The sequence below is a fragment of the Nannospalax galili genome, unplaced genomic scaffold (genome assembly GCF_000622305.1).
Source record: "Nannospalax galili isolate Female #2095 unplaced genomic scaffold, S.galili_v1.0 scaffold290, whole genome shotgun sequence".
Taxonomy (NCBI): domain Eukaryota; kingdom Metazoa; phylum Chordata; class Mammalia; order Rodentia; family Spalacidae; genus Nannospalax; species Nannospalax galili.
The window spans coordinates 505,089-512,093 of record NW_008331486.1 but is presented as its reverse complement, the minus strand read 5'-3'; the positions used below and the strand labels follow the sequence as shown (position 1 = coordinate 512,093).

The following is a 7,005-nucleotide window of genomic DNA, read 5'->3' as shown; positions in this document are numbered from 1 at the left end:
CTTTGTGGTTTACTTTTTGGGCATGAAAAGCTGGTTCCTCTAAGTTTCTGGTTCTCTCCTTTGATTTTATATTGGGAGTGGCCAGATTCCTTTTGTTTTCAGGAGTTCCCACAGAGGCCCAAGTCAGATGAGGATCAGATGCTCTCAGGCTTTCTCCTAAGGTCTGGATCCCTCCAGGAAAGATTTTGGCCTCAGGAATTTGGGGGTTGAACTGGCCTGGGATCTGGGCCCAGGAAAGATGCTGGTGTAGGGCAGCTAGTGGCCATGCCACCCAGAGATGGAAAGGAAGATGGGGGCAGGAAGCAGCCCCAAGGGCCTCTGGGGACTGCACTGAGGAGCTGGGTTGGTCTGGATGCAAAGGACCAGGAAGAGGAAAGGTCAGCCCCAGCATCCAGGAAAGAGGCTGGTCGGTCATGCAGACCCAGTGAAGCAGAGGGAGGTGAGGGCGAGGCTAGGCCTGAGGGCTCCTGGGGACCCAAAGAGGAACTGAGTTTTTCTGGATGAAAAGCATCAGGAAGCAGTAGTGGTTCCCCAGGTGTCTGGAGCACCAAAACAAGGAATGGGACAGGACCCAGGCTAGGAGGAGAGACCAGCAGGGGAGATGGGAGGGTGAATGAGGCTGGGGAGTCAAGGCGTGGAGGGCTCCACTTACTTACCCCGGACAGAGGCCTGCTCATAAGAGACAGGCCTGTGTGTCGTCCAATATGGTTTTTTAATTAAATATTTTTACTTTTTGAGAATTTCATACATGAGAACCATATTTATATCACTTCTGCCCATGTTCCCCCCTTCTACTCCTTCCATATCCCCCCACCCCTTCTAATTTCCTAACTTCTTTATTGTTACATATATATGCATGTCTATCCACATATATGTATGTATAAATAGCTTACTGAGTCCATTTAATGGTGCTCATATGTACAGATTTTTAAGGGTGACTACTTGGGTAGGATAACCTATCAGGAAACTCATCCCTGAAGAAAAGAAATTCTCTCTTACACAGTCATTCTTTAGATTGACTTCAGTTTATTCTTTCATGATGTAGTTTTAAAAATTTGTTAAATTGAATTTTTGTGTATTTTATACAGAACATCTCAACCAATCTTAATCATCTTTATACCCCTTTCCCCACTGGCACTGCCCTGTAGCCTCCCCACTGGAATTCATAACCCTGTCATTTGTGTTAAGGCTTATTGTGTCCAGTTAGTGACCCAGATGTTCCTCAGTGGAGGTTCATCTACTCAGGTCTAGTCAGCCCATCTGGAGTCCCTCACTTTAGGAAGATCAGCTCTTCTTCACTGAGCAGTGATCAGTTGCCAATATTTCTTCAGCTAAGATTGGGGTCTGCAGTCTACTTTCCCAGTTCTATGATGGGTTTTTGCCCCTTGAGTTTGCATGGGTCTTGTGCATGCTGACACCTTTGCTGTAGATTCATATGAACAGGGCGCCAGGAGCTTGTAGGTCTCTATTTCCATATGGTCATGCACCTCCTCCTTGACTCTTACAATCTTTCCACTCCTTCTTCCACAATGTTCCTTGAGCCCTGGGTCCTGTCCAAGGATCAGCGTTCTGCAGAATCTTAATCTTTATGCTTTGGCCATTTGTGATCTTTTGTGTTCCTGGGCCTCTGTCACGAGGGAGCTTCATTTATGAGCATTGAGATATTCGTTACTGTCCTCTATTACTCCCTGTTCTATTAATTAGTGACCTGCTTATCCCTGTTCTATGTTTCAGGATCCCTAGGCGTAGAGGTTGAACTGTACATGTGCCACTTAGACTTGGGCAATTCACAGACAATGTCTGTGTATGACCAGTTGTGGTACTCTGTAATACACTCTGGTGCAAAAAAGCTTCTTTGATGGGTTATGATTGGGATATTTTTCTGTAAACAAAAGGATACATATTTCTCACATAGTAAGACATTACATTAGTCTAGGGATGTGACGGTCTTGGGGTTTTCTCTAAGATGTATGACCTCTCCATCCATGTGCATTTTACTATGTTTACAGTACCATACACGAGTTTCCTCCCACTGAGTGGGTTTTTAGTCCAATTAGGTAGCTGTTGATTGCCCCCAAGATAAAGTGCCACTACTGCACCAAGATGTATTTTTAAATTCACACTATGATTATGTAATTTATTCTTCTAAGTATTGATTAATTTATAACTTCCTGGTGTAGGGCCATGGGCAGGTTTATTGAAGAACTATTTGAAAATACCTTTAACCCACATGCATATTTGCCATTCTGTTTAGTATGACAAAAATGGTTTTCTTGAAATCTGGATTCCTAGTAACACATACCCTGAGATAGACCATATATGTAGTCAAGACCACTGAGAGAAATGAAATATTTTGCTTCCAAGTCAGTACTCTTTTGGCACCCATCATCATTCCTCATTATTTATTTCAATGCCATGTTGAAATTTGTAGATAGAAGGGATGACCCGATAATGGCTTATGTCGTCTCCCAATAATGATATACCATTTTGATGTTTCTACGAGTGAACTCTGTCCCTTAATTTCCTCAAGCCTCTCTTCATGTCTTTGTTCCTCAGGCTGTAGATGAAAGGATTCATCATAGGAGTCACTACTGTGTACATAACTGTGGCTATCCTGTCCTTCACCACTGAGTACATGGACAGGGGCCTAAAATAGACATAGATGACACTCCCATAGAACAGAGCCACTACGGTGAGGTGGGAGCCACAGGTAGAGAAGGCTTTCCATTTTCCAGCTGCAGAGGGAATTCTGAGCACAGATTTCTTTTGAGAATTCTCTGTTCAATTTCATGGCCCATTTTTTGTTTGGGATATTTGTTTTCTTGATGTTTAATTTTTTGAATTCTTTATGCATTCTAGTTACTAATCTTCCATGAGATGTATAGGTGGCAAAGGCTTTCTTCCACTCTGTAAGCCAATCCTTCATTTGGTTAGTCATTTTCTTTGCAGTACAAAAGCTTTTAATTTCATAATGACCCATTTGTCACCTGTTGTCCTTATTTCCTGGGCAGACAGCGTTGTGGTCTCATAACTACATCGTAGTGTAAAGGGTTGCAGATGGCCACCAGCCGGTCAATGGCCATGGAGGCCAGAAGATAGCTGTCAGTGTTCCCCAGGGCCATGAAGAAATACATCTGAACTAGGCAGCCCACATAGGAGATAGTCTTTGTCTCTGACAGCAAATTCGCTAGCATCTTGGGCACAATGACTGTTGTGAAGCAGATATCCATGAAGGACAAGTTGCTGAGGAAAAAGTACATGGGGGTGTGGAGTCTGGAGTCAGAGTGGATGGCCAGGATAATGAGCACGTTTCCCACCACGGTGACCAGGTACATGATGAGGAAGATGGCAAAGAGGGGTTTCTGCATCTGTGGGTTGGAAGAGAGACCCAGCAGGATGAAGTCTGAGGTGCTGCTGCTGTAATTATCTGTTTTCATGTCTCTGGGGGATGGTTTAGGGAACTCCTGGAAAGATGTGGACAAATTGATAAGGATATCTTCTCTCCTAACCTCAAAGCTGTTAACAAAATCCCATGGCTATTTGTTAGGACTTTAAAAAATATGACCGTTTGGGAAATTATAGAAAAACAACAACGTTGAATAAGGACAAATTAGAAAATTCAAAATTATCTCTTAAATTAGAAAATGAAACTTCTCCTTATGTTGTTATCAATTTCTATGTCTGAGTTCTTCTTGTTTCCCTGTCTAAATATTCTCCTTTTTTCTTGACTAAGTCTTCAGCTTCTTTTCACGTTGACTTTAGAGACAAGGATGCTGATTTCTTCCTCGAATCAGAATGCTTTCCTACAGTCGTCCTCATCAATGATCCTCATTCGAGATCTTCTTTTCCCTGAGTTCTGGAGTGGTTGTGATCATGTGGATAGTTTAGTATTGAGCATCAGAATTAGTCAATGCTATTTGTTAGCCACACGGTTTAGATAAGAACTCCTTAGACCTTCAGAGCAAAACCTGATTAATGTTTGACATTTTTTATTGGAGTAATACTGTATGAATTCTTTAACTGTGAACTTTTGGTACAGCCATGTCTCGCACTGTAGAAATACAAGAATGGCTTATGTTACTGAAATTAGTTACTTAAACATGTTACTATTTTCTGATTAGCAAACTCTCATGTTCTCATGTGAATCATTTCAATATTAGAATAAAATGGAATTTAGAATTTTAGAATCCGATTTTCATCTGTGTTGTAGAAATGATAAGACAAGGACATCCCCCCACCCCCACTAAAATACTCTGCTCAGGTGTTTTAAGCTGATGGATCATGAAAACCAAAGAAATGGGACACATGCTAGTCATCCATCAGTGGATGACTAAATAAAGGAACTGAAGGTGCATATTCACTGTGTTATTCAGATGTATAGAGAAGCAGTATCATGTCATTTGCAAGAAAAAGGGTGGACCTTAAGTAAAACAGACAGAATGACAAGCACTGTGTATTTTCTTCCATATGTGAAATCTAGAAAAAAAGAAGACATGAAATTGGATGGAGGCTGGTAAGGAAATTCAAGACAGTTATCTAAAAACTGTTTGCAGACTTACGAAGCTTTCAGTAAACTGTCTAGATATAAGGTAAATATAAAAATATTAATATGTTCCCTTTTCTTTGTGGTCAGGGGCTTGGAATACATTTGAGGCTGACCTCGTGCTAACTCTTTAGTATAGACTGGCCACGAAGTCACAATCTTCCTGCGTCCATTTACCAAGTGCTGGGATTACATGTGTTTCACACAAGCAAGAGAGGAAAATAGCGAGAATGACAAAGTACTGTACTCACAGAATTTGACAATAGTACTCTAAGAAACTACAAGCAAAGCTAAAAGGGGCCAGAATACAAACAGTTGACTCACAGGATGTGTCTGCAACATAGCTACTTAAGTATACATATGGCAAGATTTCCAGCCTCATTGTTAACCAGAAAATGCAAATTAGATTTTTACATTACAATTTTTACACATCGGACTGGCAACACTTTTAAAATTACAGTTTCCAAATATAGAGTTCCATGCATACTGTAAGAGGCACATCACTGTGGACCTTTAGGTTGTGTCAGAATTGAAGATCTGCAAATCCTTTATTTATTTATTTTTGAAACAGTCTCCCTGTAGCCCTAGCTGGCCTGGAACTTGCTATGTAGACCAGGCTGGCCTGGCCTTGATCTCACAGAGATCCACTTCCCTCTGCCTCCCTGAGTACTGGGATCAAAGTTGTATGCCATCATGCCCAGCCTGAAAATCCATAAATCTTTATTTAATAATTCTACCTAGGGAAATCTACCCTTTAAAATTGTCATATATGTGTGATACAAAGATGCAAACATACATTTTTTTTCCAGTGTTACTTATAGAAAATCTAACCAATGTGTTCCCACCAAAACCCGAATAATTCAAAGAAGAAACAACCTAAATATCCACATTTAAGTGAACCAATAAACAACATCGTAGGAGATGAATATAGTCAAATATAAGGTCAATGATACACTTGAGTGAAACTGTCATTAGGGAACCCATCACTGTGCACAATGAGTATATGCTAATAAAAATTATAAGAACAATTTTTAGTGTATTCTTATCATTCAATATCATGCTGTCTCTAAAGAAATAAGGTGGTGAGGACCCTGACATTTTACTATTCAACCTATGCCACACACTGTAGCTACATACAGTGCATGTCGTTTTTATATTTTTCCTCCAAATCCTAAGAAACAACAATATTATTATAGCTATTTTATGGATAAAAATTATAGTCAGGCAAATTTAAGCAACTTACCACAGTTAGTAAGCAGTCAAGCTAGCTTTTGAATGCAGGCAGACCTGAGGGCAGAGCTCGAGATATTTCTGGCCAAGCTAGATTACTTCTGTTTCTGTGCTGTCTGTGATATTTGCTGAAATGACAAAAGGAAGCTGACTCTGAGAATGTAAACAGGACAGCCCCACTGTGTAAAGAAACGCACCTCTTGTATATGTTGTGTTTGTTGTCATGTGTGTGCAAATGCGTATGTGGTTGTCTTCTATTTTAGTTTTGAGACAGGGTCTCATGTATCTCCAGTCTAGTTCAAATTTCTTATGTAGCCAAGGACGACACCTTCTTGCCTCATCCTCCTGAGTGCTGGAATTACAAGTGCGTGCCACCATCTTTGGCTTGTGCAGTGTTTAGATTGAACTCAGGGCCTAGTGTGTGCTAGGCAAGTACTTTTCCCATGGAGCTACCTACCCACCCCTGTAGTGAGATTGGAAGGGCAGTGAAAAGTAATTTCCAGATATAACTGTATGTTACATATACTGCCTTTACTATTTGGTTGCTAAAATAAAAATTGTATCTATCTATGGTCTACTCATGATGTTTTGAAATATGTGTACATTGTAGAATGGCAAAATAGAGTTAGCTAATAGAGGTGGGACCTCACATTTTAATGGAAAGATAATAGTGCTTGCAATAAGAAATAATGGACTCTACATAGTTTTATAGTTTAAAAAGTTGCAAGATTTTTATAAAAAAGAAAATCTTTGTGGCTATGATATACTTACGTGGTATACTTCTTACCTAGCATGGACCAGGTACACTTACTACACACACACACAAACACACACACAATTTAATTGTTCAGGATTGGAGAAGGCACTGAATTACACACACACACAAATGCACACATAAATATATTCCTATATTGAAGAATATTGATTTCAGACTTATAGATAATATTGTACTTAGCAATATGTTAGAAACTTTTCCATTAAAAAGGTGAAATTTCTCTGTAATTGTACTTCTTAGAGAACTAGATCTATAGTTGAGTGCATATTTTTAAGGTTTTACTCTCTGCACAGAACTGTATACACATTAGATACAAGATTAGGGTCATATTATCTGTTTATTTTTACCTCCACAGACTGTGAAACATGTATATTTTCCTACAGGTATGAATAAATTATGAAATATGTAATGTTAAATTGGAGCTTATGAACATTGAAATTCTTTATAGTTATATCTA

The 7,005-nt window shown here is 39.7% G+C and overlaps 1 pseudogene; it reads right to left on the bottom strand.

Moving 5' to 3' along the window:
• Nucleotides 1-2,496: 2,496 nt before the first annotated feature.
• On the bottom strand, nucleotides 2,497-3,437 carry LOC103726725 (annotated as a pseudogene).
• Nucleotides 3,438-7,005: the final 3,568 nt, after the last annotated feature.